The sequence below is a fragment of the Biomphalaria glabrata genome, chromosome 7 (assembly GCF_947242115.1).
Source record: "Biomphalaria glabrata chromosome 7, xgBioGlab47.1, whole genome shotgun sequence".
Lineage (NCBI taxonomy): Eukaryota > Metazoa > Mollusca > Gastropoda > Planorbidae > Biomphalaria > Biomphalaria glabrata.
The window spans coordinates 6,229,499-6,252,418 of NC_074717.1; the positions used below are offsets into that span (position 1 = coordinate 6,229,499).

General features: G+C 37.8%; 1 protein-coding gene across 3 annotated transcripts in view; it reads right to left on the reverse strand.

The window, feature by feature from the left end:
- Positions 1-22,920, reverse strand: part of LOC106053581 (1,25-dihydroxyvitamin D(3) 24-hydroxylase, mitochondrial-like) — a 156,286-nt gene that overhangs the window by 60,970 nt on the left and 72,396 nt on the right. Inside the window, exon 1 of one of the 3 annotated variants that reach the window (XM_056035131.1) lies at positions 8,505-8,659. The exons of 1 other annotated variant lie outside the window; for it this stretch is intronic. The gene's annotated coding sequence lies outside the window, so the exon portion shown is untranslated. One more of the 3 variants, XM_013209163.2, reaches the window with a different exon arrangement.

Sequence of the window (22,920 nt, forward strand, 5' to 3'; positions counted from 1 at the left end):
AAATAACGGTCTTTTATAGATTCAAAGAGGGAAAAGATTAAACATCTGGGTTTAAAAACCTAGACTTGGGTAGTCTTGAATAAAATTTGAAGTGTTAATGTTTTATTAATGCTTGGGGGAAAAAAATAGAAATGTAAAGTTGTGACCGAGTAGGAAGGAGCTTGGCACCGAACCCTGGACGCTAGGATGGCTGCGCGCTGGATTGTCGTTCTGTCCTCCCGACTGTCCCATGTTCATACCCTGCCCGCTGCTATCCTCCGTCGTCCGGAGGGAGGTTTGGACTAAATGCTATGTGTATTATCTTTAACTCTGAAGGAACATTTCCTAGCGCCATTAAAGACTGGAATGGGTTGCCTGAATCAGCAAGGAACACCAACGACTTAGCAATGTTTAAATCATTGATTAACACGCATGACTAGATTGACACATGTAATGCGTAGGACGTAATTATCTTCTTTTTTTTGAAGTAACGTCCGTTATCTATAAGATAAGATAAGCGTGGGTGAATAGTGGGGCCTGAAATGTGTGTTTCCAGAAGTTTCTTCAGGAATGAAAAGGTTTTCGTTCTAGTTAATGGGCATAGTTCGAACCCGGTACGTTTACAACAAATCAGAGTGTAAATCACACGACCAGTATGCCATCTAAGTGTGTGGGTCTCGATCTCTGTTACTTTGACTGTGCTTGTGCAGGCTCTCTATGTGTTATTTAATTTGTCCATTTTCATGAAAAATGACTTTCCGAAACACACACGATTCTTAAAGACAACCTGCACCCATTTAAGCACAGGGACATCAGATCTGAACGAAGTGATCGTCTGAAAGATTTTAAAACTCCTTTATGTCACTTTCGGTCAGGGTATTACAAGGTCATCTGTGGTCATCGAGAAGTACATAGAAGTCTAATACATAAGGCCCTGGTTGTGTGTGTGTGTGTATGTGTTCCATGTGGAAATGTTATTTGTGTTTGCATCTATATTGTTATTATTTTACTAGTTATGCTGAAGTGGCAAAATATGTAGGTCACAGCTGGGGCTGCGTATTTACGGGAAATACTGCATTCCCCATTAATCTTCGGACTCGAAGACAAGCCTTATTATTATTATTATTATTATTATTATTATTATTATTATTATGCTGAGTTGGACTATTATAGTGAAACTGAATTTCCATTTCTTTGGACCAACAAAATTATCTTATCTTATCAATGGTGACCATATTCTTCAAGCTTCATTAATTATGCATACCTTACATAGTTAATTAGCCCGACCGTTAGGTGTAGTTTGCCGAATTGAATTCCAACTAACACCAATGTGACGTTGTCATGGATCGGACGGCTTCCTCTAATTGTCACGCCAGTCAGAGACAAGCACAAATCTGCACATTTTCCAATTTAGTACTTTCTTTTTAACGTGGTAGACCACTTCACATATCTAGGTAGTATAGTGTCAAATGACGCCTCACTTTCAAGGGAAGTTGATAACCGTCTGGCCAGGGCTAGTAGCGCTTTTGGACGCCTTCAGGGAGAGTTTGGAAGAATAAATCGCTCCGCCTGCCTACAAAAATCAATGTCTACCAGGCGGTGGTTCTCGCAACCCTTCTATATGGCTCTGAGACATGGACATTATATAAAAAACAACTAAGACTTCTTGAGCGCTTTCACCAAAGATGCTTGCGCTCCATCATGGACATACGGTGGCAGGACCGCACTACAAACAGCGATGTCCTTGCGAACGCCGGTATGGACAGTATAGAGGGACTTCTTATGGTCCGACAGCTACGCTAGACAGGGCACGTATCCCGTATAGGAGATGAAAGTATGCCAAAGGCAGTCTTTTTTTGGTGAGCTAAAAGGTGGTCGACGTAACAGAGGCGTCCCACGGAAACGCTTCAAAGACCAGCTTAGGCGTCAACTTTCCTTGGCTGACATAGAAGAGAGCACCTGGCTGTATGCGGCGTCGGAACGAGACAGCGGGAGGTCACTCACCAAGGCCGCGGGATACACATTTCAGACCAAAAGAAAATCTGCTGCCGAGGACAAACGCAGACGACGAAAATCTAAATCGACCACCTGCGGACAATGGTTATGCTTGCCCTAGATGTGGCAAAATATGCAGGTCACAGCTGGGGCTGCGCAGCCAAGGGAAATACTGTATTCCTCACTAATCTTCGGACTCGAAGACAAGCCGTATACATTTTTTTATCTGAGAGAAACGTATTTATATCTGTGGCTTGTGATCTAGCACAAAATATCTTAGGCACAATAAAGATAACAACTTGTTAGAGTCATTGACTGAAATCCATTTCTCTTTAAAGTCACTGCCAAGTGGAAGCCTATAAATAACGAGACAGAGACAGCGTAAGGTTTGAGAGTACTAATTCTTGACCCATTTAAAGATAAACTTTGCTTTTAAGTTGACAAGCGTTCTGTGAAATGGGTCAAAGGTTAAAGATGAAGTTTAGATTTGTCCCTTGTTGATTGTTATTATAAGGGTTGCGAAAAGGGAAAGGAAAATGGGTCGTTCGAGGTTCAAATCCTTCTTAAATAAAATATGTATGTTCCAGATTATTATCAGAACTTTAAACGCCAGCCTTTGTCAATATGATTATTATTGTCTTTTCATTGATCGAATTGTTGACCTATTTATTTGTCTGGCTTCTCTTTCTGCGATCAATGTTTCTTTATTTTGTTCTCTCTCTCTCTTTCTCTAGCTTTCCCTTTTCTCTGGCTTTCTTTCGTTCTCTGGCATTCTCTTTTTCTCTGGCTTTCTTTCGTTCTCTGGCTTTCTCTTTTTCTCTGGCTTTCTCTTTTTCTCTGGCTTTCTCTTTTTCTCTGGCTTTCTCTTTTTCTCTGGCTTTCTCTTTTTCTCTGGCTTTCTCTTTTTCTCTGGCTTTTCTCGTTCTCTGGCTTTTCTCGTTCTCTGGCTTTCTCTCTTTTTTTAGCTTTTTCTCTTTCTCTAGCTTTCTCTATTTTCTTTTTTCTTTCTTTCTCTTTGCTTATGTCTATATGTTTTTATTCAAACTGATGTATCTATATAAAAATCAAATGGTGCAGCATTTTGACATTTACTTAAAAGCAGCACGTATGCAGATGACCTTGCCTCAATTAGCACAGAAGATGATGTAGGAACATTGAAATTTCGATTACAAGATGCTCTCGATAAACTCAATAAATGGGCCAAAGACTGGGGCATGTCCATTAGAGAAGGAAGTTTTAGAAGAAAAAAAAAGACAGCCCTACATATCTTGGAGTCACATATGACCAGAAAGTAACTCGAAAAAAAACAACAACAACAAATGGATAAAACACAGAGTAAAGGCATCCAGAGACTATCTCTTATGAAAAAATTAGCTGGCACAGACTGGGGAAGAAATCACAACATTCTGAATAAGACCTATACCAGTTACGTAAGACGTGCTCTAGAATATGAAGCCAGAAGCGTGGGGCTCAGCAGCCCAAATCAAGCTAAGGAAAATACACAAGGTTCAAAATATCAAAACGATATTAAAGTGTAAATAAATAAATAATAATAAAACACATAACTCCCTCCATCTTAAACGGCAAACTTAAAACGAAAAAAAATAACCCAATCAAATAAAACAAAAACACACTAAGAAAAAGCTGATAGCGTTATGTCACAGGCTGATATCACATTGAACTTTGCTTACCTTGCAATACAGACGACAATATTCTAATCAAGTTTTTGTTTCAGTTTTTCAATGTATGACCACTGGGTTTGCGCAACCTTGGCAAGTGCAAAACGTTGAACAGATAATTGAATCTTTTATCATTTTTATCTTTGAGCAGACGAAACTTTTTGTTTCTTTTTATAGTCTTCTACGCTATAACTTACATTCGTACAATCGTACATTCTTTGGCTCCTAACATTCTTTGGCTCCTAACATTCTTTGGCTCTTACAGTGTGATACTATATATAGTAAATTGTTCCAGAGCCAAGATCCAGCAAATCATCTCAACGTGCACGCCTCTGATTTTGTGTACACCGACTACCCCCCCCCCCCAATCAGATTAAAAAAATTTTTTTCGTTTTCCCCATTTTTTTAATACAGTGAAACAACCGTCACATTCCTTATTTTAACTTAAAATTATGCAGCATCTCTATCACCTAAATATAATCATTAAAAATGTGACTACATTAAATAAAAACGAGTTGCCATCACAGTGTGTCTTATACTACAGCAAGAAAGTCGACTCAACACATCTTCTTGTTATTGCATCTAGATTTTAGTCGAAATCCTGGAAGAAAATGGTATTGGGGTGCTTTCATTTTCGTATTTACGTGGCCCAAGATTCAAATAACTGTTTTTTTTGACAGCAGTGAAAGAGTAGTAGATAAAGACATATTTTTATATTGTAGCTTTTAAATTACTTGTTGGGGCTACGGAGTAAAGAACAAGCAAATTGCCTAAAATACAAAATACCAAAATAGTATATTTATATAGGTCCGTGCATGTGGCTGAGAAGAATGATGTAAAACGTGTCTCGGTTTATTAACGAAATAATAATCTTAGTAAGAAAGCGCGGAAATGAAAGATATGGTTATGTCTTCATTGTCATCCATGCTATAGGTTTGTCTCTTCTGTTCTCACAATGATAGGCTTTGTCTCCCTTGTGCTTACATAGTTAGGCTTTGTCTCCCTTGTCCAAATGAAAATAATCAGATTCTCTCTTGAGACTCGAGAATAGAGAATTGTCACGAAACTAACATAAAGTTACAGAAACTAAAACACGATTTTGGGGGGGGGGGGGGGCTGAGAGAGGGGGATTTAAAGATAGAGAAAACTAGAACATTGGGGACTCTGGACCGGGGAAAAGCCTGCATTGGAGGAGTCACTCCAGGGGCAGCAACACCTGGCGTGACCTTCGCATCTGTCCAAACAGAAAGCTTTTTTTTTTTAAAGAGGGTAGGAGGACATGAGGACAAGATAGAGGAGGTAACTAAACAATAAAAGAGGGAAGGAACTCAAGTGAGAGGAGGGAGAGTGAGTGATTTAATGAGATAGAATCAGAGAGGGAGAGTGAGAGTGAGTGGGTAAGAGAGAGAGAGAGAGAGAGAGAGAGATAAAGACAGAAACGAATATAGAGGAAGAGTGAGGACAGGAGTGAGATAGCGTATGTTGTGTGTGTGAGAGGGAAAGAGTCGAATATGTAAGAGAGGACGAGAAATGAAGACAGATGGGAAGATAGAGAGCTAGGTGAGAGAGAGATCGATAGAGTGAGAGAAAAAGAGAGATCGATAGAGTGAGAGAAAAAGAGTGATCGATAAAGTGAGAGAGAGAGAGAGATCGATAGAGTGAGAGAAAAAGAGAGATCAATAGAGTGAGAGAAAAAGAGAGATCGATAGAGTGAGAGAAAAAGAGAGATCGATAGAGTGAGAGAAAAAGAGAGATCGATAGAGTGAGAGAAAAAGAGAGATACATATATAACGTGAAAGACAGAATCGATATATGGCCAATGTATTTTCTAAAATTGTATCAATGTTATTTGTTTATTTATTTGCCGCCCCCTTACAACCGTTCACTGTTGCAGATTTTCTGCCCAAGAAAGTTTAAAGGCCTCATCCAGCTGGGCGATTTCCCAGGGCCTCGATCCCTCGCGGAGTCCTCAATGTATGTAAAACATTATGAACTAACATTCTCGTTCTTTTCGATTTTAGTTAATGTACATCGAAGAGTGACCCCCTGAAAATTTTTCTTCGCTTATTTTGGGTGCCTAAGAACCGAGTCCATTGCACTGGCGGGGATGAAAGTCCTAACAAATATAAACATGACAGAAAGTGACAAATATAAACATGATAGAAAATGACTAATGACTTAATGCAGGGGTCCACAACCTTTTTTTTCGATCTGAGGGTCATATTCATTTCCGGCCGACGGGTCACGGGCCACATCACCGAAACAGTAAAGTCTAATGGAACAGAGCTTCTGTGGTTTTACTGTGAACTGTGCAGATGTCTAGATGGACTGGGAAACGTGAGTGAAGTGCCGGATATGGTCCACGGACAGTAGGTTAGGTATTAAGAAAATGTCTTTGGCCTCAACAATTTCTTCGGCCTACGGCCTGCGAGTGTACAAAGAGACTAGTACCACTGCAGACCGACTTTTTATTTAACTTAATGTGAATGACTTTTATTGTCTCAAGGGAGTCCATGAAACGTCATACCTTCTGAAATAATACTATACATTATTACTTTGTTATAAACACACACACACACACACGCACACACACACACACACACTCTCACACACACACACACACACACATCACTGATTTATTACTTTTAAACTCTGAACTTGATCAACTTTTAATGAAACACTTTACCTTTGAACCTTGAGAAGTTTGCAATGTTAAAAAAAAACAACTTTAATCTCTGAGCCAAATGCAGGCTGAATGAAAAACTTTTAACCTCTGAACCAAATGCACGTCTTTTGAAATGTGTAAACATGACATTCCAGAGTCTTGGCGTGGAATTTAGAGGAAAACAATACAAGAGTCAAGCGGAGAGGAAGAGTGAGAGAGAGAGAGAGGCCTAGGAGTGGGGAGAGAAAACTAAAAGAATGGATGGAATGTTAAAAAAAAAAGATCAAAATGGCATAGAGAGAGAAGAGAGAGAGTCTAGTAGATGATGTACATCCATTGGTCGTATCATAGTCGTATGTATATTAATGTACGCGGAATTAAAGTGCACCGTGCACTTAAAGTGCAAGGAGATGCACTGGACAGAAATACCAGATGAAATGTTATGACACCTCGTGTAAACTTTTGGCTCAACTCTGACCTCTTCAGTTTACGAACGCTGTGATCTTACGAGATAAAACAAATTTAGTAATGTACTTCTAGATTAATAAAACCTTATGCATTAAAGGCCCCAACGTTTTATATATAACTAGTCTTTTTTTGTAAAAGGTGACAACGTTTTATATATACTGTAGTGTTGTTACGGTAGATGAACAGCATGATAAATATTTCGTCCCAACGTTTTATTTATTTTATTCTATAAAGAGGTGAACAGCATGTTGAATATTTCGTCCCAACGTTTTATTTATTTTATTCTGTAAAGAGGTGAACAGCATGTTGAATATTTCGTCCCAACAGCTTTGTCCGCATTAGCTGAACTTGTGTATAACTAAAGATTATACTCAGATTTCTTTTAAAAGAAGCTTGTCCCTTTTTAATTCACGTTTTACACTAAGAATTTAATATTTCAGATATTTGTGTGTGCATTAAATATTAAATATTACACCAGTATTTCATGCCAAATGTCAAAATGCATGGGCCCCTCAAAGGTCAGCCCTGTAACAATGTCTATAAATAATATTGTTACCGAAGAACTTAAGTTAAATTAAACTTAAACTAAGGTCATAAACAACGTCTAAGGATAGAGTTTTATAAAATCATACTCTAGACAAAGAAATTTAGCTCAGGGGGTCTAAAGAGGCACTGCAGAGTTTGAGCTCACTCCTTTAGAAGGCTGGACTGACTGTCTGAAAACGACCACCTTCTTACACAAAACGTTAGACGGCCTTTTAACCAGTCAGTAAGTAAGATGGCTGCCTGGTCGTGCGGTTTGCACGCTGGACTGTCGTTCAGTTTTATCGATGGTCCCGGGTTCAAACCCTGCCCGATCCCATCCCCCGTCGTCATTATCTTCAACTCTGAAGGAACATCCGAAACATGTAAAACAAACAAACAAACAATTATTAAACTGTAGATCAATGTTTCCTTAACGGAGCACTTCGCACATTAAAGTTGGTTGGTCGTTGTGCTGGCCACATTGGCTAACTGTCGACCATAGAAACAGTTCAGCTTTACACCATTTGCCCCCCTCCCCTTTTTTAGATCGTAAGGCCTGAAAGGGGTTCCTTAATTATTTTTTTAAATTTAACTCATTTTATCCCAGAGCTGTATGCCATCTAGAGTAGAAGTATTACATCCGATATCGTAACAATTAATCAATAATACACAATAAAAACCCTTAACCGGCTTAACCTCTATTATATCATTTCTTTGTATGTACGATATATTTGTACAAGAGCTATGATCAAAATAAAGATATAGATTGTATCAGTGTAGGCTTGGGATGGGGGATATATGCATATAAATTTATGTAAAGTGTATATAAAAAAAAAAAAAAAAAAAAAGTTTCCTTACCTTTGAATGTGATCTGAATGAACTCAAAACAACTCCGATTTCTCTGAATATTTATGTTCTGAATTCTAAAAGCCTACACACAAGAACGAGAATCGTAACGAACTATCTCCACACAAACATGATCGCCTTCTTATAGCCTCCCCTGATGTTCTCCAAAATTATTTCAAGAGCGAACAGCCTAAACTATATAAATATGTGTGTGTGTCTGCGTATAGAGATAATAAATTATTGTACGTTTATTAGCGGAGGCAAGAAGAAAAAAAAAATAACTATCTTTAAATCTCCACACACACTTCAGGCAGAGAACACCTAGTCGCCTGCCAAACTGTACTGACCTTATTGAAGTTCGGATCAACGGCAGTAACTCTGGTTACGGTGAAAAAGGGAGGTAAAGAGATAGTTCCACCCCGTGTTTTTTTTTTCTTTTATTTTCTTCTATTTGTATTTCTTTTTTTTTTTTCTTTTTTGTCCCCCTTGGACCTGTTCTATATCTACTAGTACTCCATCAGGCGAAGAGAGACAGAGGGGAGGGGGGGGGGATGGCAGTGAGAGTATGTAGGTGTTTAAAAAAAAAGGGAGGGAGGTCTGGAGGTGGTGTACTCCTGGCTTGTGTGAGACGAGAGAGACAGAGAGGAAGAAGCGCGAAAGAGAAAAGTTCACCTCTGAAGCCCGGGAGAACCCTCCCCCCCCCTTTTTTTTTTCTCTCTCTCTGTCTCCCTCCGCCCCTCCCCGCCCTTTCTGCCTTCGCCATGAATGAAGAAAATGAAACCGCCTTAACTCTGAGGCTGTCAGAATCCATTGTAGCGTCACTACTTTTATTTTTTAAAAGCCTATGTTAAAAGGGAGAGGGGGGGGGGAATAGAAATCGAGGGTTGGGGAGGTCGGGGGATTAGAAAACCACAAAACAAGGCGGAGTTTCTGAACTGGATCTAACCCCCCCCCCCTTTTTGTTTCCCCCTCCGTTTCAGACTCCTATAAGCTCTTTTTATCCACACACGCTCAATTTTATCTCCCTTTTTTTTTTTTTTACTTTCCTAAAATTGGGAAAAATATCAGGCAAAAAAAAAAAAAGCAAGGGGGCTATTCCTGAGAAAAGTAACAGTAGAATAATAAAGTCTCTGTTTACCTCTGTTGTTGGGTGTGTGTGTGTCTGTGTGTGTGTGTGGGGGGGTGTTAATTATTTATTTAGTATGAAAATAATGTGGTGGTTGTTTTCGTGCTTTTTAAAATGATTCTTCCTTTCGATCACGTGATCTAAATATTAAAGAGTGTCTGTGTATGTTATTGGCGTACTTCGAGAAGCTATTAGGCATTTTGTTTAAAGGATTAAAAATAGGAACAATCGTTATATATTCAGAGTTCCAGCGACCTATTTCAAAATAAATTTTGTACTTTAAAAAAAAATAATTTTTTACTATATATAAGTGCAGGTAGGTAGATAGAGTTATACGTGTTGAAAAGTGAATAAATGACCTGCCCCCAAAATTGATTTGTATTACAAGTTTTCGAACGCTCCTCCCGGAAGTAAGATCTCCTGTAGGACGGGAGGGAAGTTGGACGTGTTCGAGCTCGGGACGATCACCATGACAGCTCGAGGTGCATACTACACGATCAGGCCGACATCCAAGTTCCATTTACAACATAAAGGTCTTGGTCAAGGCTTTTACTTTTTTTTTATTGTGCTTTCATCCCAATGTTCTTGACCCATTTGTGGGAGGCTCAATATACCTACATGAGGCTCTCACCAAAAATGTTGAAGGTGAAATACATATCCTAGCAAGGTCTTCAAGGTCTCTTAATTTGATGGCCAAGGTCATCACGATATCTTAATTAGATAACCAGGATCATCAAGGTCCATTAATTAGAATAAACAAGGTCGTCAACGACTATTCATTAGAACAACCAAGGTCGTCAAGGTCTTTTAATTACACGAAATAAGGTCGTCAAGGTCTCTTAATTATAATAAACAAGGTCATCAATGTTTTTTAATCAGATAAATAAGGCCGTAAAAATGTCTTAATTAAATAACCAAGGTCCTCAAGGTTTCTTAATTAGATTAATAAGTTCATCATATCTCTTCATTATATGAACAAGGTCGTCAGGGTCTTTTAATTAAATAACCTTCACCAAGGTCTCAATTGGAATTACCAAGGTCGTCAATGTTCCTTAATTAGAATAACCAAGTTCGTAAAGGTCTCTTAAGTAGATAATTTAGGTCTTCAGTGTCTTTTATTTAAATAATCAAGTTGGTTAAACTCTCCATAATTAGTTATTGTGGTAAATGTCTGTTTGAACAGTCAAGGTCGTTACTGCAGTCTAATTAAACAAAATCCTTGAAATATAATCAAACCCAAATTTAAGATCGAAAAAAAAACTTTGTTGAATCCAGAGATTATAAAATGTCATATCATTATTGTATGGCTATTATTATAATATTATAATATGATTAAACGAGCAAAAGAAAAAAAAACAGAAAGATTTTCATTTTTTAGCCGTTTTTTTTCATATAATTATAAATAATCAAACTTATTATAGCGTCTAGGTTGAAAACTCTTTCTTGCACTGAGATCTGGGTTTTAATATAAGCCAGCAGGTATGCATGCAAGGAATAGCTGGATTTCACCTAAGTCAGTGTTTCCCAAACTTTTTTCCCTCAACGAAACATTTCGCACATTCCGAGTATTTAGCGGAACACTTTCTTGTTGTTTTTTAGAGAGATAAATTTACGTGGTAGGCCTACAACTAGCCAGTCCTCTAGGGTTCCTCTAGGAATACACTTTGGAAAACACTGACCTAAGTTAATCGCCTAGTAAAAAAAAAACACAAAAAAAAAAAAAAAACACAACAAAAAAACTCGTCCACATTTAACCCCTAGCAGACGATAAATTTAAATTAAATTGTAAAAATAAATACCGGTAAATAACGGGAAAGAAGTCTGATAATGAAATGAAGGATTGAAAAAAAAACGGGGGTTAAGCAGGTTTGTTTTTATATTTGTTTTCGTTGAAAAAAAAAAGGTTAAGCTGGTTTGTTTTTATATTTGTTTTCGTTCGAAATCTATTTTTCCCTATTTCCTATCACGTTCCCATCCTATCAATATACACTAGCTGGATAAAGTCCGGTACGGACGAGTGCAGGCTACGCTCTTGAGTTTTAATGGGGGCACTCAATAGGCAACTGGAGTCACCCCAAAACCGACATCTTACACCGAGGTTGCCTGGTGTGAACCTTTTGGAATATAAAATAAAATTAGGTGCGCATGACGGCAAATGCAGAGACTTCCTGTAAGAAAACTTAGAACAGATGTTTTTTTGTGTTTTTTTTTTGTGTTTTTTTTTTTACTGTTTTTAATTCAAATTTATAAAAAATAGTTGCAAACATTGAAGCTCAGTTAAATATACTTAAAGGGGGCGCGGTGGCTGAGTGGTTAAATGCTTGGCTTTCCGAACCTGGGGTCCTGGGTTTGATTCTCGGTGAAGACTGGGATTTCGACCTTTTTAGGGCGACACTGAGTCCACCCAACTCTATAGGGTGCCTGAATTTAGTTGGGGCAAGTAAAGGCGGTTGGGTTGTTGTGCTGGCCACGTGACACGTGACGTGTATTTTTGTTTTTTCGTGTCTTGTTAGGTTCAATAAATAATTATTTTTAAGTATCAACGTGATCGGAGAAAGCGTGAGGGAGAAATAGCGTTAACAATTATTTAAGGGGACTAAACCCAACAGATTTAAACATACCTGCGAATACTGAAGGACTAGTTTCTCTTGTTGGTATCAAACTAAATAATTAATTATCAGTAATAAATTGACTACTTGGTTAAATTTTTTAAAAAAATTGATTAAGTCTAGTCTATGTCAATGAATAATTGAGCGAAGTTTCAACTTGATCCGAGAATGGGTGTGGGAGAAATAACGCGTACATACGTTTTACCAGACAGACAGAGTTGATATAAGCTTTGTAAAAAGCAAACAATATGTAAGAAAGAGAATAAAGACAGATACAAGAATACATACATGACAGAGCGGTGTGGTGGGATTGCAAAGCGCAACGATGTAGAAAAGTACGGCGTGTTGCAAAGTAGTGCGTCGCAAGGTAGTGTGGTGCAAAGTAGTGCGTCGCAAAATAGTGCGGTGCAAAGTAGTGCGTTGCAAAGTAGTGTGGCGCGTTGCAAGAAGTGCGGGGGCAAAGTGGAACGTTCGGGAAGGTTATGGTGCAAAGTGGTGCGGTGCAAAGAGAAAAGAAGTAATGTGCGATGCAAAGTAGTGTGGTGCGAATTTGTGCACAGTACAAGGGAAATTTAAGCTTTAACATTTTAACCCTAAAGTAAGATTTCACATGAAAATTGAAAGAAATATGAATTTTATTAAACTGCTAAACAGTAACCAAATAAGCAACGAAAAAAAAATTAATTTGACAGGCCATAGGGCTATGCATGATGACCAACTTTATGTTGATTCTAATTTTATATACATTAATACGTATTGTAAGATATGATTAAAGTACCACATATATACAAAGAGATCAAAAGAAAGAAATAGAGTAGAACATGTGTATTATTATTGATATAAAATAATATATTATGTCTTTTCTTTTGAATAAAATCTTATTTAAAAAAAAAAAAAAAAAAAAGGAGGCCCAAAAAAGAGGCTAAAGCCCAGAAAAGAGGTGAATGAAATACCCAAAAAAGAGGTAAAGACCCAAGGATTCCTAGGATGTAAACAGCTCGACAACTGAAGTCAAAAGCTAAAAAAGCTGAGGTATCCTTAAAAAAAAAACATATGAGAATCAGTGCTGTGTATATATTCTCGAAAACCTAACACGTGACAATCAGTGCTGTGTATATATTCTCCCAAACTTTGAGACAATGCGGGATGTTAGGTAACACACGACTGAAAGTGATCCGGCCCCTAATGGGCGGTTTCCTCTCTTTCTCATCCTTTCTTTTCAGACACTACCAAAAGAGACGTGGCGTAGGGGGGCTTCCTCTGCTCCCCCTTTGAAGTCCCGTCAAAACTGAGAAGCAGGTAAGCAGGAATGAGTAATTGGGGGTGGGGAGCTAGGTCCTTTTGGTAAAGAGAAGGCATACCCCCCACCGACATCTCAAAACTTGGTGTTGATGTGATTTTATTGAAGATCCATTTAAGCTGTTCCCCCTTTGTCTATAAATAACTACAATCTTTAAAATACCTTTATTTTAATCTCTCTGTCCGTCTCTTTCTTAAATAATAGGTCTGTCTGTCTGTCTCTCTCTCTCTCTCTCTCTCTGTCTCTCTCTCTGCCTGGATATCTCAACGTCCTTGTCTCTCTGTCTCTCTCTCTGCCTCGAAATGCCTTAGTCTTTGTCTCTCTATCCCTGTCTCTCTGCCTCAAAATCCACCAGTCCTTGTCTCTTTGTGTCTCTTAACTCTTTCTCTCCGTAATTATTTTTCCACATTTTTGAAGGAATTCTTCATTTGGCTCATTACTATTACACTACCCCTGTTATGATTGGGCTACAATAGCTTTGTTGTTTGTTATCAGAAAATGTTGTATTTGGTATAGCATTAAAGGGAAATGCATGATCTTTTTAAAAAATTCAAAGTCAAGTTTAAAAAATTAAACAGTAATTTAATTTAATAAGGTCAAAATCAACGATGGTATCTCGATTAGGAGAGATTTAATCTCTCTCTCTCTCCCACTCTCTCTCTCTGTATATCTATATGTTTCCCAATTTGTCTAAACTTTGTTTTCGCCCTCTTCTTCTTTGCAGCTTGTCCTGTAGAGAAATTGTCGACCTTTAGAATAGTAAAAGGCATACTATACAAAGATAGGGAGAGAACGAGAGAGAGTACGGCGTAGACAGCAAAAAAGAGAACCTTAATCGACCACCGGCGGACAACGGTTAGGACTGTGCTACATGTGGCAAACTATGTAGGTCGCAGTAGGGACTGCGTAGCCACGTGAAATACTGTGCTACTCAATACTACACATTGACCTTAGGACTCGAAAAAAAAAAGACTTATTAGTATTCTTTAAAGTGCATTTATAGTGATGCTTGAAGAAGGTAGAAGCCTAAACAAAAATTCTGCCCAGTTCTCCAGTAAATAACTCCGGCCTTGGCTACTTGATTACATTTTGACGGCCCTGACATTGCTGTGGGGTCACTGTGCATACGTAATTAGTGCGCCCGTTCAACTAGACAACACTTGCACCGTCCATGTTGATGACAAAGAAACAAGATTAGTGCACTAGATAGCCTTACTGTCAACAGAGTTCAAACAAATACAGAATATCTACACCAGCGAACCCCGAAGTGTTGCTAAAAATAGAATATCTTTGTTTTCTTTTAAACTTTCAATGGCACGTATCACTATCACCAAAACAAAGCATTCCCGCCATTTTTTTTCTCCGCCGTCTGCTTGGCGAACAGAGTTATCCCAGGAACTTCAGAAATCGGTTCTTTCAAACATTCTTCTTAAAAGGTCTAACTTTAAAAAAAAAATGTATTTATTTACTTTAATACCGTTCGCACCGGAACCTGGGGTTGGGGAAGTATTTGAGTCAGGTGAGAAGTATGCACAAGTCAATATGTCACACTTTAACAGGTGTGAGCGAGAATGTCAGTGAAGGAAGATTCTGGGATAGCCTCAAGTAGTCAAGGCGATATTTGATACCGTTCAGAGGAAGTGACGTTTGTTATATTAAACACGTGGTGGGAAAAATTGAACGAAAAAAAATGCAACAGAAAAATGCTTTCGTTTTTTTTATTTACTATTTCGCATTTTTATTAAATAGCTTATTAAAAAGATATTTTTTCTCCCCCAAGAGTTTTTGAGTGAAAATGCATGGCAGAACGTACCGCCTACACAATCTTGGCTCTAAATATCTAAAACTAGTCTGAACCAATTAAATTACGCCTTCCTAATCTTGCATGGTGTAGATTCTGTTAAGCTCATCCTTTTCCATAGTTATCAATTTACGTGGGTGTCCTATGGCCATCGCTGACACCCCCCCCCCTTCCTTTTCAGACCTTACGATCTATAGGGCAGATGGTGCAAGGGTAATCTGTTTCTATGGCCGACGGTTAACAAGGGTGTCATGTGCCCAGCAAAAATCCCGAATCAATTACTAGTTCTCACCAGAATTCGAACTCAAAAGCCCTCGGTTAGTAAGCCAAGCAGTTTACCACTCGGCCACTGATGGAGCATGCGCTCCGTCATAGCTGCAAGCTATCCGTTACGTGTCGTACATTGCCAGATTTTTTCGTAGCTCTAGGTCAAACGCAGTGTTTTAAGAGTCATCTCAGTAAAAGTGAATCAGTGCTGTGCTTACTGTTGTAGTAGTCCAGGAGTTCTTGACAATTTAGACAACTCCTATAAGCACACACTTTCTTCATGGCTGGTAAAAGTTGTTTAAAAAATTTCTTTCGTCTTTGTTGAAGCAACTAAGTTTTAAAATGCCAAATAAAAAAATGCCAAGATTTTGTCAGACCGGCGAACAAAAAAAAAAACTCATTAATTTACCCAGATTTAGCGGTTACTTAGTTGTTATTGTTTTTCATTATATGAGATTTGTATGAGGTTCTTAACACAAAAAGACCCGGATTTTTTTTTGGTGACTATCAACTAAACAACCGCGTAAGTCTTTGCTGTTAAAACACGTAGATATAGAGTTCTTTGTTCTTGACAATCTGGAACCAAATATCTTTTTGGTTCAGAAGTTCGCCGTGAACTCAAGGACCCGTTATGCAACAGACGCCATAAAGAAATCAAAATATGTTATTGCATATCTATTTATTGTAACCTTTCCTTACCCCTCCCCCCGACTCCCCTTCCTAATATCTATCATATTAAAATGTAATGCCTAAATATAATTTCACGCGTCTTCTTCCAAAATTTAGATTGAAAGATAGAAAAAAAAATCCACAGAGTCAATACCCCTGATTACGGCAGCCATTTTCTCTCTAAAAAAAAACACCGCTGTATTCACACTATTAAGTCAGCCATAGCCACCAAGAGACATTATGTAATAGGATACAGGGAGCTTATCCTTGTCTCGGGGGGGTCACCGGGATATAAATCCCCTCAGAGTCACGTTACCTCCCCTGGACGGCGCTGTGGAGCCCCAGTGTATGAAATGCGATCTCGAACACTGTCGTCCGGGGGTAGGGGAGCCGAGCTGCTCTGATAGAGACGTTGAATTCCTAAAAGGAAATTTAAGCCCCCCCCCCCTCCCCCCCCCAACATTCTCCCTACTCGTTTTCAGGCCTGACACGAGGGTCGTTTAGATTGTACGTAATACCTGATATGTAAAATATGTATCATTAGACAGATAGATATTTTAATCTAAGTAGTAGTAGTATTCCTTGAAGAGTTTAACAAATTTAGAAAAAATTTTGCGCATCGTCTTTTAAGTCGAGATCTAAAGACCTATCATTGGAATAGTAACCAAGAGTCTTTCTCGTTGGAATAAAAAAGATGGCGGGGATGGATGGGATAAAAAATTGTCCCATTGTTTTTTAATCTAACATTCATTCAAGAGAAAAAAACAATGGCTCTATAAGTTGTTTAGAGGAGGTAGTGTCTTTTTTTTAAAACTCTTTCTCTCCGTAATTATTTATCACATTCTGGTGGAATCAACGTTGTTATCGTCAGTTAGGAGAGAAAGAGTTAAAAAGTATTTTTAATGTTTTTCTTGTTCTTATTATTGATACTCAAAAATACACCTAGTGCATGTGTCCGCCCCCATGCAAAGATAAGACACAATCTTTCTCTTATTAACATGTGTCTAAAGTAGGCACTCTTTGAATATGTACTGTGATTGATAGGAATAAGTAATCTATTTAGTGTTAATTGCACTTATAATTTATCGAGTCAAAGGTAAACCATTGGAAGGGTCGGCCTTAGATAATTGGAGGCCCTATGTGAAGTGAATTAGGTGGCCCCCAAATTAATTTTTTTTTAATTACGCAATTTTTAAAAAGCCTAATGTACTCCAACAATACCACTGGACACAAGTTTCGCTATTTCTTTTCTAAAAAAAATGTTTAGGGTCCTAAAGCTGGCCCTGCTATAGGGCTGTAGAGAGAAAAAAAAATCTTTCATCATGAAAAATAGAATATGAATGTTTGTTTACTATTTTATTTGAAGGTAAAGTAGGAATTGATTTTTAAATTCTTTTTTTTTTAAATATTACCAGAGTTTATCTATGTGGCTATTGTTGAATAGCCTACATTGAACATGTTGACAACTAAAAAGCCTATAAATACACTAATCAGTCTCAGGTTGTAAGTTATTTCATACCTACCATATTCAAGTTTTGATACTGTGGGACGTCACGAGTTTCTTTTCAATTATTGCTTTATGACCCGCTCCCTGAGGGCCTTAGTTTGCATATTACTGATCTACTAGATCTATGTCAAACTTGGAGAATGTTCTGTTCACATTTTTTAAAATAATTTTGCCACGAAACTAAAAGTAGAGAATGAAATACCGGGTCATCTGACATATAAATATAAATTACTTTGAAAACGGGTTTACCCGATTTGTTAAAAAATTTCGTTCTTTAACAGAGATACAATGACGTATTTTGTGTCTATTTTTAGGGCCCTCCGTTGTGGGAGGGACATTAAAGATAACTACGGTCTCAGCCATGATCTAAGGAACTCAAATACCAAATCTTATCAAGATTGGTCAAACGGTTTTGATTTTTATTGGGAACATTCATACATACATACGCCTTACTTTCTGCTTTATTTATTAGAATAATTTGATTTATATCTAGTTGCAATGACTACGTATATCTAATATTAGAGGTTTAAAAAAACAAAAAAACTTTTGATAAAAAAAAAATGTTTTTGAACTGGAGTAGCCCCCCCCCCCCCCCTCCCCCAGTTGTATTTATTATCATACATTTGTCGGCAAGTTCGACAAGTCACGTGACTGTTGTAAATTGTGTCTCGAACTTCTGAAGGACGAGTGTCTTCTACGAGCGCTATCTCTGTGACGTTTATGAGTCTATGCATCAGAAAATGTTGCAGTGTCACTTCATAAATTTTGCTTTGTGATCAGATAAAGTGTTTTTTTTTTTTTTTTTAAATCTTCTGATCGGCTTTAGCGGCGAGGTGAGTCTCTTGCCGGCTTTGATCCTTTATTGAAGCTCCACCTCGAGGGGATTTATAGAGAAGGTTTCACGTTTAAATATAGGTCAGTGCTGCACATATGACGCCATATTCTTATCTAATTAGTAGCCTCTTTTTTTTTTTCTTAATTTTTAAAGTTTGAAGTAAGTCATTTTTGAGTTGTAGCTCCATACATCTAGTCCAACTAACCCTTGGTTGGAGTTCAACTTGATATAAAACTAATAATAATAATAACAATAATAATAATAATAATTTAATTTATAGAGCGCTGTTAACAAGCATGATGTAGGCTCAATGAGCTGTGATAACATTACACACTTAAACACGACAGCTAAAATGACAAACTTATCTAAAAAAAGGGGGTTTTGAACAGGTAGATCTAGGTCTTAATGTTTTCCTGAATGTATTGTAGCATGTTGTCTGTCTTGGATCAATGGGAAGTGAGTTCCAAACCTTTAGTCCGTGCTCTGAAAAAGCCCGCAGACCGTAGCTTTTCAGGGAGACACGTGGCACCACTAGAAGCGTTGAGTCCATTGAGCGCAGGCGCTCTCTGAGGGACAGATGGAGTGATCAGATCGCTAAGGTACAAGGGCATTTCTTTATCATAGACATACTGATGACAAAGTGTGGTCACCTTGTAGTTGATTCTCGATTTCGCAGGAAGTCAATGGAGTGTGTGCAAGAGAGCAGTAGAAGAAGAAGGCTTGATAACTTCTTAAACAAAATAAACTTAATTGTTATTGGCAAATATATTGTTATGTACTAGATTAGAGAGTAGGTTAGTTTTGTTAGACACATATATTGTGTACTGTTTTTAGCGACGGTAAAAATAGTGACGTAGTAAGACAGACTAATGACGTTGTAGACACAGGCGAACAAGAGACCAACATGGCGTTGTGTTAGAAGTAGGCTGTTTTTGGATATTAGTTAGAAATAGCGACGTTTTAGGAAGACTGGACGGATTTCCCAGTGACAAATAAAGGTCTCGTTTTATAACAGTGAAAGTCGTTATTACGTATATTGTTAACTTGTAATGTTCTGTGGCTAATGTGAAGTAATTAGTAAGATATAAGTGAAGTCAGATGATATTAGCCCACAACAATATACATCTTTCTAATTCAATGTAGATACAGAAACAGAAACATGCATGGAAGATGTCGAACGATTCACAAATTATATTCTCTGACAAGCTACAAGCTACACATGTCTTTCTGTCTTCGTCTCGGACTTGAAACCCCCATTTCAAACTGATTTTCATTTCATTCGCCCCCTTTTTATCTCCTCATCTGTGATAGTCTTTACTCGTGGTTACATCAGAATCTATTCAGCAAATACAAACACACACACACACACACACACACACAACACAAACCACTACATAAACTAGGCGTCTGTCTTTATTAGTAGAATCTACAAAGCCCAAGTCTCTGGTTTTGAGTTCAGGGGAAGACAATTGTTTGTTCTGCAAGTTTCGGATGTTCCTTCAGAATTCAGGATTATTACATTTTAGCCTAAACCATACAAAGGACAGCTGAGGATCCAGCGGCGTATACATCGAGTCGACAGGCAAGAGCGCATACCACACGAACAGGTTGTCTTTTATAATCTCTTCGATATAATTGATTCGGCGCAGGGAAAATATTCAAATTCCTTTAAAAATTAAAAAAAAAGCATACAGCTTACAACTATATCTGTTAATAATGCAGAGACTGCAGTACACTTTAGATATCAAACTAAACAATTAATTACCAATAATTAATTGACTAATTTAAATGGATCCTTATTTTATTAGGTACGTTAAATAAGTGTTTAAAATGTTAACTTGATCCGAGAAAGCTGTTGGAGAAATAACATGTAAAAGTATTTAAGGGGACGAAACCCGACATATTGAACCATATCCATAACTACAAGATAGAATAGAGTTACACTTAACTCCTCCATATTATACGAGGATACAGTGAAACTGGGAACCTGAAGTATCCCCAAAAAGTCGTTAAATATTTTACAAGCTCGCTCGTTACCCCCCCCCCCCAAACAAAAAAAAACCAAAAAAAAACTAATATTTTCTAAAAACAACACAATTCCTATTTTCCATAGTTTTTGCCTTCGTGCATAAAATAGAATCTGCTTTAAAGTATTCGCTCACAATTCAGTTTTGTTTCTTCTTCTTCGATGCCATTTCTATGTTGGAGTGTTCGGACAAGCACAACTGAGTTTATTTTTATAAATCTTGGTTTATCCCAATATACCATGAGAATCAGTTTATTTCTGAAACATTCAATCAACAAAGAACGAGTGATCTAAGTGTTTATCAAAGTTTAATCTGTGTACCACTATTGTGTGCAACCATAGATGTATCCCTTCTTTTGCTTTGTCTTCGACACTTTATGAAAACGTTCAGAAATGGATTCGTAATTCTATTTTAATAATTTTTAAAACTTGCGAAACTTTTCTCAGAAGAGCCACACTTTACTCACGAAAGGATAATAGTTCTAATTTTGGCAGACACTATTAAAAAGAGAGATGAGTAAACAGAAGAAACAAAAAAAGGGAACGAAACGAAACAACAGGCTTAATGAAGCAAAACAAAACATGCCAATAATATAGCAAGAAGATTCGATAGTAAAAAAAAGCCAACTTGGCCTACTGAGAACTACATAGGTGAACGAGTGAACGGGTGACCAGGTACGCTCTGGCGATGTCGGCCGAGAACTCTTTATTGCCACACATAATTCTGTCGCTAGATTGGAGCACTTTCAACGCAAGGTAAACACTGCACTGCAGGGAAGCAGAGGAGGGGGGGGGAGGTAAAAAAGAGGTGAGTGAGTTGAAGAGATAACTCTTACGGGGAAAGAATTTATGTGTGGGTGTGGGAGGGGGGGGGGCAGCTTGAAGTATACACCTATTTATAGAGAGTTTCCCCAATATTATAGTAGACCTAAGTGCTACTCCTCCTGGCCAGTATAACAAGTGTTGCTGGGTTATAGTGCCTTGTGTTGCAAACAAACTTTACTGGCTTTTTAGTCCATACTAGTCCTGGCAATGCTTCTCAGTCTTGTACAAACTGTCATTAGAGGAGACGTTGTGGTGCCTAGGGACCGAGATCATTGCACTGGCGGGGATGGTAGATGCCCCCCCCCACCCAAACAACCACGTCACTATCCACACATTGTTCCTCAAGAAGCCGTTTTACGGCAAACATCTGCACGGCTGATTGTGCGAGTTTCCTCGGTGTGCTCGGCCATCGACCTCGCTTCTCACGCGAGCGTTTTGGGATACGAGCCATCGGTAATAGGATGAAACAAACTACAACTGCTTAGATCCTTCTCAGAAATAACAGTAGCTCAAACAGGCAGGTGCAGGCAAGCTTCCATATGCCTAGAGTCCTATTAAGAGTCTTCGGCTCTATTCTTTGGATAATTTCAAAGGAAAAAAAGTCCATACTATATCTAGAAACTAATTGTACTTCAGTTTTGTTTAGTGAAAAAGGCAAGTATAAAATGTCCAAGCATATGTAAAAAAAGAAAGGTATGGATATATTTACTTAGTTTCATCTCGCAAGTTCTTGGTCTGAACTCTCGGTTAATCTTTAGAAAATAAAAAATATCACCATTAACGATTTGTCTAAAACACTAACATACAGATGGCTGCCTGGTCCTGTGGTATGTCGCCCGGTCTTACGCCCGGATGGTCCCGAGTTTGAGTACAGCCTGCTACCTTCCCTTGAAGTCCTGCACGAGGATTGGATAAGGATGTAAAAAACTTCATTTACTGAATTTATATATTTATATATATATGTAAAAACAAACAACCAAAAACAAATACAATAATTAATATGTGAATTGCCCTCCTCACACACCTTCAGTAGTGCAAGGCATATATCAGGACACTAGATTAAAGGTGAAATACTGCACCTCAACACACACAATAATTTAAAACGCGAAATACTTTTCTTACCACACACACACACACACATTCACAGAAACACACGCTCAACTATTTCAATGTGGGATACTGACCCCCTTCCTCCACTCACAAATATGAAACACATTTTTATTTGACCAAAAAAAAAAAAACAACAACTCAGCCCAGCAAAAGTTTCTTTACAAGAAAAACACAACTGTCGTGTTGGAAAACAACTTAGTCTGGCAAAGTGCACAGTATTAACAAGGAAAATATACCCTCCCCACCTTTAATTTTTAAACAAAAAAACAAACAAACAAACAAAAACTTATCTAAGGGGAAAAACTCCACTCTTACAGCAATACCTCTCAAAAGTGTAATATTTATTTTTTTTTCTATATCAAGCAAAATTACTTAATTACCATTATTTAATTAGTAAATAGGTTAATTTTTTAGCGGCCCCCGTAAGGGGAAAAAGCCGCTAGTAGGTTTGTGCAAAATGTCCGTCTGTCCGTCTGTTTTTTTATTGATTCATGTTTTGTTAGGGGCAATGAATAAGTGTGTAAAGTTTAAATTTGATCTGAGAATGGGAGAAATAACGAGTTCAAAATTTGATAATAGTTGAGATAGACGAAAGACAGACAGATTGAGTTGATATAAGCTTTGTTTTTTAAAAAAAGCCAAGCTAATATATATCTCTAAACGAAAAATACATATATGGATGGAAAAC